This window comes from Callithrix jacchus, chromosome 4 (assembly GCF_049354715.1).
Source record: "Callithrix jacchus isolate 240 chromosome 4, calJac240_pri, whole genome shotgun sequence".
In the NCBI taxonomy this organism is placed as follows: Eukaryota; Metazoa; Chordata; class Mammalia; order Primates; family Cebidae; genus Callithrix; species Callithrix jacchus.
Genome location: NC_133505.1, coordinates 151,854,396 through 151,866,325, shown reverse-complemented (window position 1 = coordinate 151,866,325; position 11,930 = coordinate 151,854,396). Strand labels below are relative to the sequence as shown.

Sequence of the window (11,930 nt, the reverse complement as noted above, 5' to 3'; positions counted from 1 at the left end):
ATACATGCACATATATATATGCACACACACACACACACACACCCTATTGGCTCAGTTTCTCTAAAGAATCCTGAATAATACAGACGATATTCAAAGGCTCTCTTTCCTCTGACTTTAGATGCAGAAAGGAGCTCAGAGAGAGGAAGGAGATGGCCCCTTCCTGTGGGGCCATGGGTTAGCAATGACTGCATCCCTCCTGCGCAAGGCCATGGCACCTGTCCAGTGGCCCTTTCTTATGCTAATGTTATGGGTCTTCCTTTGTGTCCTGGTATCCACTCTGTCCTCTTAACCTCAGTCCCAGGGTAAGTGACAGTTCCTAATATTGTTTATTTGGATGTTTACCATACCTAGTTGATATTCTTCAATTCTACCTATGTAAATGGTTATTCCACCTAAGTTCTTCTAAATGTGTCCATTTGAATATGCCAGCTATTTCCTATTGAGACTGTGATTCTGATTTATATAAATTCAACAAAACACCCTATTGTCTACTTTAATCAAAAATAGTTTGAGAATACATACATTGGATAGAATGAGTAGATCACTTTTTCCTGGTGTCTGTGGATTATTTAGGGGGGTAAATTCTCTTCAGTGTGGCATGAACTTGTTTACAAATAATTTTTTTTTTATTTTTAGAGCTGAAAGGAAATTGATTAATCATCTAGCTCAGCCCGGATCCAACCCTATTTTCACACTGAAGAAGCTAAATGCAAAGAGAGGAAGAGACTGCACAGGATTACACTGGTAGCAACAGAACTGATTCAAGAACCCAGGGGAATCTAAAATTGTTAAGGTGGAATTTTATGACTCAGACCGTGACTTCAAGAGTATCTTAGATAAGAATTGTTTTGGACAAACTATAAAAGAAATTATTTAAAAGTTACTCTGCAAATGAAAAGAAAAGTCCCACTGAAGAGCTCCTGCTCACTGGAGAAGCCAGCATTGTACTTTATCCTTAATTTGCTCTAGTTATGGGTATTTACTCTCCAAAGCATTGGTGGACTATCCTGTTAGAAGCATATACCTATCCGCACAAACACTTATGACTCTGCCTAAATGCAGAGGTCTTTTCCTGCTATGATAAATACTATCAACATAAATACTTTCAACAGATAATGCAACTACGCCTTTGACGGCAGTCAATGTTTAATGAACTAGTAAAACCACCCAACCAGTTTACATCTGAGCAAAGATCTGTGCCTTTATACTTTAATATTGTTTATCAGTATCAGAGGCTATCTTAACATTTGTAATGGCCCCATTTCTGATAAATTGGATAAGACTGTCAAAATAAAAATGTGTTTATGAATACAGATCTTAATATAGCTATAATTGTTTACATTTAGACAATTATTCCCTATCATTGTTTTTAGGACTTTGGAGTAAACACATAAGAAACTATAGCATAGCCAAGAACCAAAAGTAGACTTTTTGTAGGCTTATAAAAAATGTGTCCAAAGGAACTTAGCAGCTACCCACACTCAATTCTCATAAGCCACTGAACAGCTGACAGGCATCCCTGAGATATTTCTAACTGTCTTGCCTGGATCCAACCCACTGAAGCAGCTTCAGCTCCACTTGCTAATCCCCTGAACCCTGCAGCCCTCCCACACTACAGAAGTGAGGTCCTTTTCTGGCTTCCTGCTGGCTCCAGGGGAAAAAGAGTTCATTTAGGTCTAGAAAGCCTAGGGATCCACCTGAACCCCAACACCACAAAAGGCTGTCCCCAGCCAAGGGCACAGTCAGCAGCTCAGCATTTAAGTGCTCCTTAGAAAAGGAGCAGAAGCTCTAGCTCAACTGGTAATATTGCCTCTTTTCTTTTCCTTCCCTCCTCCAGGGCCCTACCATTCCTGTCACACACTTTTAAAATATAGATTAAAAGCTTGTGATTCTATTTTTAGTTAAACTGTATTTTGTCAGCTTCAATGTGGTTTTCTCCCAGACATCAGTGTGGAGGTGCTTGTGATTTATCATCAGAGTCACAGGAGAGCAGGAACATGAGTTTCCCAAGCGCACTTTCTTCATCACAAGATTTGAATGTGTTTTTCTGGGAAGAAAATACACGTTCATTTAACATAGAGGAAGCAGGCCTTCCCCTTGGCATTTTTATCCTCAGGCTGCACAGGAAATCTATCACCAGAGGAACGTGATTTGCCCGGATTGTGCAAAGCCCAACAGGTGTTCTAGGAGGGCCAAATCCTGTGCAGTTTCAAATGCTTTTAATCAGCCAAGAAGGCAGAGAGGGAAGGAAGGAGGGAGAGAAGGAGGAAGGAAGCTCACATTTCCATACATTACATTTATCCAACCTTTATGAGCTCAATTGACCTCTAGGTCAGAGTCCAACATATTGAGGGGTAAAGGAGTTAACATGTGATGAGTTTTTGCTGTGTGCTGAGTCCTTTACATAATTTTTAATAAAAATTCCAGCTTACACTTCTTAAGCTCTTATGTCAGGCGTTATAGAAAGCATTTTCTGTGCTTTCAGTGGTTTAATGCTTATAACCATCCAGAAAGTATTTTTGTTCCTGTGTAAAGAGGGGAAAACTGATTCTGTCCCAGGACTTCAGTCAGTGCCTGAGCTGAAGTTTGTATATGGAGCTCTGCAAAATCTATCCTCTTTAATTTTTAAAATTCCTCACTAACTTAAAGTTTCAGTCTGTTTTAAAACTAGCAGGCTGAGAATAGATGTAGTTACATAAATTGTCCAAAACTGGACTCCCATTTAGCGGTGGGCTTTGATGCCCAAAGGCCAAGTTCCATCTACAGCGCCTTCTTACCGCTTGGATTCTGACTGAAATCAACATGTTTATAATGTTAACAAAAGACCATGAGATCTGTGAAGGAAAAAGGGAGAGCTTTATTTTCTATTTAAAAAAAAATCTAAGGATTGGGAAGACACAACCTTTGGTATAAAATGGAAGTGCACTCTGCAGAGGGGAGAGGAAGAACCAGAATTTATGTCTTTCAGGGGCCATCTAGCATGTGTATTCAGCATGTTTGGAGGATGTCTATGAATATTTACCAGGGAAGTCAAGCCCTGTGGCATTAGGCAAACATATATATAACAAAAATGTGCTTATTTTTAGGTAGAGTTTTAACATTAAAATAAGGTGAAATTCTATGTCAAAAGGTGAATTATAGGGCATGAAGACATTTGCACATGCTCCATAAGCTAGCTGAAACTGGGTTGAAGTCTGCGGCTGTTTATCAGGCAAGAATGTTTGTAAGGTCAGTCTCCCCTCCACTCGGAGTTGCTAGTGGGGCCACAAGGCAGGGTGGGGGCAATTTAGTTGGTTGGAGTTGGGTGGTCCACCCAGGTCAGTTGGGAAACTCTCAATTGTAGCTGTTTTAAGAGCTAGTTTTTGTTCACTTACAGGAAAGAAGACCTTATAGCAGCTGGTAATATAGGGGTACCTGACCGATCCTTCTCCTAGCTATGGCCATTTGATTTCATTTCTGGTGTGTCTCATTTTAGCCACAGGATGTCCATTTGGTCTGTCAGCTGGGGTATATTTTAACAATAATAATCTAAACAGTGGGTAGATGGAGGCTTTGAATTGTAATATTCCCTGCCTAGCCCCTTGTACCACCCCCCACTCTTACGCAGCAGTCTCGGCAGGAACTGAACTTCACCCTCACCAACACAGCCCCCACATCGTCACCATCTCCCTGTCTGTGTTCCTGCTATTAGCCACACTGCAGCCTGGTTACCAGGATCCAAGGAGGGAAGTTTCCCGCAGTAATTCAACATTTTTCCCCTACAGTTAAGACTCCAGACATGTAGCATTCTTGGCGTTTGTTATGCATTCATTCTGTAAATATTTATTAATATTCCTACATGAACTATGAATGCTCTTAAGTTTTTAGAGATGTGCAGACTTCACTGAGAGTCCTTATCCACAAAAATCTTAATACTGATATGGATAGGAGAAGGGAAATAGTAGGTAGAACCTGGCAGCTCCCCAGCAAAGATTCCACCCTTGAGCCTGGAAACCTGTGGCCCTAAATGAGAACGGGCATTCCTGTTTTCATGTCTAAATCTTGCCTTTTGGCCTACCACACCCCCTGAGTCTTGTGCCTGCATAAACTCCAAATCCCAGGCTCCATGAGAAGAGTAACAGAGTGGCAGAGCAACAGAAGGGAATGGCAGAGAATGAGAGAAAGGATGCATCTGAACGTCAAGTGGAGTTCAGCTGGGGATGGTCAGAGAGGAGATTGGCGGCAGGATGGCTGAACTCCAGGGGAAGATCATCTTTCCCCTCTATACCCTCTCCAGCTCCCCATCTCACTGAGAGCTACCTCCATTGCTCAGTAAAATTCCCACATTCACTGTCCTTCAAGTCTGTGTGACCTAATTCTTCCTGAACACCAGACAAGAATTCAGGACTCAGTAGGTGAGGGAACTCAAAAAGGCCATCACACTGACTCTTCACTGAGCTGTTTAACACTTAAGTCATCCCCAGACAGCAGGGCTAAAAGAGCATTGTAACACCTCTAGGCACTGCCAAGGGGCCAGAGCCCAAAAGTGCTCATCTTGGCTCCTGCACTTGCTTCCCTGAATGCTCCCCTCCCATAGGGGTTTGAGCACATGGAGGCCAAATAAATATGCCACACTCCTGTCGCACATCTCACAAGGGAGTCAGGGAACCCTCCTGTTTCAATATCTATTGTAGAAATAGTTATGTCAACCAAACATTTATGAATAAATTCCCTAGGACCTTTAAGTTAAGTTGAGATGCTATTAGTAGACCAAAAAGAAGTACCAAGTTTTCCTAGGGAGTCCCAAAGAAGCTAGCAACTGACCTGAGTCTTCAAAGAAAAATAAGTGTTTGCCAAGCCTAAAAGCTGACACATCAGACAGAAGCCCCAGCATGAGCAAAGGAAAAGTGGCCAGAGAGCACAGCAGATTCTGGAAACTCCACAGAGTTCCATGATGGGAATAGAGGTGTAGGAAGTGTGGCAGATTTTGTTATGTAAAAAGTTTTGCACTGTACTTTATAGGCCTCTGAGTCCTGAAAGAATCTATGCTCCTGGTTGCAGCTCAAGCTGAATCCATGACTAGCCTAGTTTGAGGGCCTGACATTGGCTCTATTAGATTGAATGCTCGGTTTCCATGTCTACTTCATCTCCCTCAGATCTAAGTTGATGGAATGGGACCAGATTTCCTGTGACCTCTTGTCCTTCCAATATGGTTAGAGCATCTCTGGCCAATGTGCTCCTCTCTCTTCCCTCCTCCCAGCAAAGCTTTGAATCTAAGATAAAACCACCTTTTGCCTTAGTGAATCATTACAATAATAATGGTATTTCTAAGAGCTTTTTGTCACTCTCTCCTCTTCTGTCCTACAGAAGCCTCAGGGGACTGATAAACAGCAAATGTTACATGATGTGAAAACTAAATCACACATCCAAAAGCTTCCTAATGAGGTTATTTTGGAAGGGAACACTATCCAGAAAGCAGAAATCAAAATGCCAAAAGGCAGAGAAAAGAATATTCTAAGCATTGCCTTTCTGATTTCCGAAGCCAAAGGAAATCCAGGAGGACCAGGAATACTTGAAGTTAAGAAAAATCTTAATACATTCACAGAAAGCCGATCATCACACAGGTGAGAATATGAACAAGAATAACCTTTTAATATCGCAGAGCAACATAGGACTCAACTTTTCCTTAAAAGCTTTCATAATTATCATCTCAGATGAGACACACACCTACCTTATAAAGGATGGATGCTCAGAGAAACTGGGGGCCAGATGTTTGAATAATTCCCATGGCCATGTGATTCACTGGTGGTAAAGCCTGGAGGGAACTCAGGACCTGTCTGTGGTCAGTATTTACATAATAAGCTGAATTTGACTTTTTTTTTTCTGGAAGAAATTTATATTATTTCACAAATATATGTTAGTATTAATTTTGTACCATTCAATATTCTAAATATGTAAAGATATTTACTCATTTAACCTTGAAACTAACCCTGGAGGCACAGAGGAACTATGTAACTTGACCTAGTTGCCACAGCTGATAATAGGGGCGGGATTTGAACCCCTGATGACTGATTCCAGAGGCAGGGCTCTTAAACATCACAGGCTGCTCCTGCCCTAAGTTCATTGATACCCTGTTCACACCTATACTTTTAAAACAAAGAAAGATTGTTAATCTCCGATCTATGTCTACTGACTTTCTAAAGACTGATTGACTTTTTAGAAGCTCACTCTTTCAGTTTCTTCAAAGTCAGTGCATTTCATTGTTGTAAACCCGGGGTTCTAATGTCTTACACGTGGGGTCCTCTGAAAGCCCTTTCATGGGGTCCCTGAAATTCAAATCAGTTTTATAGTAATAGTAAGCCATTATTTGCCCTTTTCACTCTCATTCTGTCCCAAATGTGCAGTGGAGTTTTCAGCAGTTACCTAATACGTAATGTTGCAATGGATTAAATACAGAAGTGAATATAATATAGCCCTTGTCTGTTAAGCCAACTTTAACTTGCAATAATGTAAGACATTCACACTCTTCTCATTAAATTGTTTTATTTTGAAAAGCAATTATTCTTTATTAAAAATATTCTAACATGTAATGGGCTTATTGTTTTAAAATAAGTATTTTAAATTTTCTATTTTTAATTTCTAGTAAGTAATTATCAAAGGCTGTAACTCACATAAACAATAGCTATTTGGGGTCCTCAATGACTTAAAGAGTGCATAGGTCTCCTGAAACCCAAACTTTGAGAATTCTTGTCTTAGACCATTTTAAGTCTAACATAGAACCTAGCAATAATGAGCTCTAAGGTAGAGTTCCATAGATGCTAAATATTATAAAATTTTGGAGGTGACTTCTTCAGTGTCATGTCCACTCCTACTCAATTCTTTATTAATAAGTAAGAAAACTGAGGCTCGGATGAAGGGCTTGAACATTGTAGTTTAAAACTGGTACAATAACCTGTATTTTCATAATAAATTAAACTAAATTTTTCTCAGACTTTTGTTGCATAAGCTTGAAAACAGAATGGGAAATTAAAGAATAATGATAGGTAAAATGCCACATATTGATAGTATTTTAGAGTTTTCAAAGTGCTTTCATGCTCATAAACACTGGGAAATCTTGAACCCACAATGTGTGGTTCCTAGACCAGTGTAGATAGCCCTATTTTTTTGTGTTTAATTTTTATCAAATAAATATGAGTATTTAACTTTGAAAGCTAAATAGTGCTGTAAGAGTTACAGCTAAGATCAGTGACCCTCTGTCTCACCTGTGCTCACTCTAGAAATCTTATTCTCTAGGAGCAACCACTTTTAAGCATTTGAGTTTTTTTCTTATATCTTGTATTATTTCCAACTATGTTTCTATACTAACGTGCTTATTCTTCTATTTCTTGATTACTTTGTTTGCTGTTGTTTTGACTTTAAATTATGAAAAATAAGGAATTATCACTTGTTTGGCTCCTCTATTGCTTTATAAAAATTGACCCCAAAACATAAAAGCTTAAACAACAATCAATTATTACCACTTCTCACAGTTGTATGGTTTGACTAGGTTCAGCTAGACATGTCTAGCTGTCTCAGGGTTCTTCACGTGACAGCGGTCAAACAGTGGCTGAGTCTGGGATCTTTTTCAAGACTTCTGTATTCACACATTGAATCCTAGACTGTGGTGACTCAGATGACTGAGGACTGAAACAGCTGAAACCTGTGGGCATATATATGGTCTCTCTGCACTGTGGCCTCAGGGTAAACCAATTTCTTCCATGACCTATGAGGCTCTAAAAGCAGGAGTTCCAGGAGAAACAGACATATGTTGCAAAGACTTGGTTAGCCTAGACTCAATAGTCACTCCGTGTCACTTCCACTGAATTCCGTCAGCAACAACTAGGGCAGAAGCTTAATCTAGATTCATCAGAAGTAAAATTGGACTCCATCTCTTGATGAGAGATGAACGAGGTCACATCAGAAAAATGCATATAGATGGGAAGCATTGATAGGGCCACCTTTGGAAAAACACCACCTGTCATGGCTCTCTTTGTTCAACTTGTACATCCACATTTCCCTTTCTCCCTCTTCTCAGTATTCAGTGTTTACATCATTATTACCTTGTAAATATTTTCCATATTGTATATTATGCTGAGATACATAATATACAATGGCAACATCACTTTTCTTTTACATAGTTTTATATTTCTGGAAATTATGGATTGTACCTTCTCTCTCTTTTTAATTTTATTTTTTGCTTAATTTCAGTGTTTCTATCATGAATTATTTCCCAGATATTCAACAGAACTGTAAAAATCATCACATCAGGAAATCTAACTACTATGTTTTGGATGCGATTTGCTTGGCCCTGCCAAGTCTCATGTTGAAATTTGATGCACATTGTTGGAGGTGGGGCCTGGTGGGAGGTGTTTGGATCATGGGCGTGAATCCCTCACAAATGGCTCAGTACCATTCTTATGGGAGTGAGTGTGTTCTCACTCTCAGTTCCCTAGGGAGCTGGTTGCTGAAAAGAGTCTGGCACCTCCTCCTCTCTTTCTTGCTTCCTCTCTTGCCACATGATCTCTGTACACATTGGCTCCCCTTTTCTTTGCTCCACAAGTAGAATCAACCTGAGTCCCTCACTAGAATCAGAAGCAATAGCAGCATGCTTCTTGTACAGCCTGCAGAACCGTGAACCAAATAAACTTCTTTTCTTTATAAATTACCAAGCCTCAGATATTCCATTATAGCAACACGAATGGACTGACACACTAACATATCCATTTTTTTTTTCCTAGAAATTCTTCCTGGAGCCTTTGTTCTCCTGATCCAACATGTGCTATCTAAGCCAGCTATTCTCTCTCCCTTATAACCAGGTGTCTTTAGAATGACTTCCTTTAGTCATTAGCTTTTTTTCTTTCTCCTGCATAGAATCCTCTGTTTATGGATTATGTTTTTTTGTTTTTATTAATGTATTCATTGAGCAATGGTTCTGTCAGCTTGAGGAGAAAAAATCTGTGAAGATGAGGTAAAATTTTTGAAGCTCTTCCTTATATGAAAATGAATTTACTCCACATTTACACTAACTTATCTAGATATAGAATCCCAGGTTGGAAAGGAATTTTCCTCCACATTTGGAAGACATTATTTCACTATTTTCTAGCTTTCAATGTATTGTCGAAAAGTCTAGTGTTAATCTGATTCACATTCTGAACACACAATCATTTGTGATTCCCTTCCTTTCCTTAGCTTTATTTGGAAATCACATGATGATGGAAGTTCTTTCTTTCTCATTGTGCTGGACACACAGTGGGCCTTTTGATCTGAAGTCACGTTTGATATTATCTCTTTCATAGCCACCTCCAACCACCACCATTTTATTTATTGCTTATTTTTGGAAATTCTGCTTGGCAGATATGGTGCCTTCTTTCTCGTCCCTCTCAGTTTTCCCTCTCTTGCTTTCCACCTCTTTGTACTTTACCCCTAGTTTCCAGGAGACTTTATCAAATTCTGTGTTTCATTTTTTTATGAATCTCTTTGAAATTTATACCATCATATTTTGTTTTCAATTTTCTAAAAGCTTTCTATTTTCAGTACCAATTTACAGTTTTCTCTTCCCAATTAATGGAGACAATACTTTCTCAGAAGAGTATTATGACTGGGTTTTAAATGACTTTAGTTGTTCTTCTCATTTTTCTCTGTTTGTTTTTTTCATATTGGAAGCTTTCTTCAAATATCCGGGATGGATATTGTTTCATTCATATTTAATAATGGGGCACTAAACGTTTAACTATTGCTTTCTTTATGGATTAGGGGGAAATCAGTATGTTTTGGGTAAGCTATCTGAATGGCAACATTTATTGATCTTTTCTCCTTGACCAATCTAGAAAAACTGAAGGTTATAAACTTGGTAGCTAGCACTTGGGAACACAGAAGGGGAGGCTTGGTAAGAAACTTGATGACTGTTTTAGACTTTTACATAATCCTTTGGTTTTGAGCACTTTGATCCTGCCCTTTAATGTTCTTAATGCTCCAGGAATGGAGCATTTTTAGAATGTCCCTCAGTTACATTTTTCCAGAAGAGAAGCTGCTCCTCTTCTTCTAGGTGGAAGAGTAGTAGCTAACTGACTACATGACATGTAGGATGGGTTTAGAAAGATTTGCTTGCTCCTTATACAACTTTGAACTGATTTCCCTGTTCTTAGCACCACCACTCACCTTTACCTTCCAGGAATTGATCATTCCAATTCCAGTGGGATGAGCATGTACCTGCATCCTGTTGGCGCCCCATCCACACTGCTCAGTCAGAGACTGCACAATCACATGCTTTTCTTTCTCTAGATATTTGCTTTCACGTTGATCCTGCTGTGCTTCATACATTTTATTTGTCTTTGGGGGTTTATGCTTTGTTCATTTATTTATATATACAGTTGGCCCTCTGTACCCAAGGATTCCACATCAGCGGATTTGACCAACTATGGATGAAAAATATTTGCAAGAAAATCTACAAAATTTAACATGCAAAACTTGAATTTGCCACACCCTGAGTACTATGTGGAACCCACTTGAATGAAACAACATGTAGGTACTGCATTAGGTATTATAAGTAACCTAGAGGCGGTTTAAGTACACAGGAGGATGTGCATAAGTTATACGCAAATACTACACCATTATATAGAAGGGAATTGAGCATCCTCAAATTCTAGCATCTAAGAGGGTCCTGGAATCAATCCCCTATGTATACTGAGGGCCTTAGAGGGGGTTAGAAGTTAATGAGGGCATGTGTTTAATAATCTGGAACATTTAGCTATAAATTCTGTTTCCCCTTCTTTTATCTGATATAAAGACTCATTTTTCCAAAGTCATAAAGATAGTAACTGGTCAAGCAGGCCCCAGAGACTGATATTCTATTTCATTCAGAATAAGGACCACATCCATAGTCAGTTGCAATCACATTCCAGTTACAGATTTCATATTTTGCATTTCTGAGGATCATATGCAAGTTTAGTTCTTTCTTGCAGAAATGTACCCCAGGTTAACAAATTATAAGACTCCACTTAATATCATCAATACAAAAGGCATATGTACCTTAAGAAATGATACTAAAGTCTTAGCTTTAAGTTTTATTTCCACATGTTCCTGAATTAGTTGATGGGAATCTCTCAGCATCAGAGTCCAGACTTACATGTGATGAAAGCAACATGTCAGGCAAGTGCCTATTTGAATTAATTCACACATTTTAGGTACTATGCTACTACTTTTTTTAAAAATGTGTTTGTTTATTTTCAGGGTTTTTTTAAGGAGATGGTGTTTCACTCTGTTTCCCAGGCTAGGGTGCAGTGGCATGATCATAGGTCACTATAGCTTTGAACTCCTGGGCTCCAGCAATTCTCCCACCTCAGACTCCTGAGTAACTAGGAGTACAGGCATGTACCACCACACTCAGCTAATTTTTTTTTTGTTATTTTTTAAAAAGACAGGGTCTCACTATACTGACTAGGCTGGTCAATATTTAGAACTCCCAGCCTCAAGCAATCCTCCTGCCCCGGCCCCCCAAAGCACTGGGATTCTAAGTATGAACCACCCCACCTGGCCTACTATTTCTTTTGTATTTAGTTTGGAAGCGTATATTAATCTTTTGCTTTTCTATGGTTGGTTTTGTTTTTTCCTTGACTTATTCTTCAAATCAAATACACAGCTTTGTTTTTTTTTAATAAAGCAAATAAATGTATTTGGCTCATGGTTCTGGAGGCTGGGAAATCCATGAACAGGGTGCCAGCATTTAGTGAGGGTCTTCATGCTGTGTCATTGCATGTTTAATGCAACTGGAAATAGTTTTAAATTGTGTTAGTTAAATGCACAGTAGTTCTGAGTAGAGATAAGAATAAGAATCTGCTTGAGTCAGGTGTGGTGGCTCATGCCTGTAATCCCAGCACTTTGGGAGGCTAAGGCAAGTGGATCACCTGAGGTCA

The 11,930-nt window shown here is 39.2% G+C and overlaps 1 long non-coding RNA gene across 2 annotated transcripts in view; it reads left to right on the top strand.

Moving 5' to 3' along the window:
* Nucleotides 1-2,539, top strand: part of LOC118152712 (uncharacterized) — a 48,446-nt gene extending 45,907 nt beyond the window's left edge. For both annotated transcript variants that reach the window (XR_008480871.2, XR_004741443.3), the window contains exons 2-3: nucleotides 119-302; nucleotides 637-2,539. This is a non-coding gene — a long non-coding RNA (uncharacterized LOC118152712). The remainder of the gene's footprint in view (nucleotides 1-118; nucleotides 303-636) is intronic.
* The last annotated feature ends 9,391 nt before the right edge of the window (nucleotides 2,540-11,930 follow it).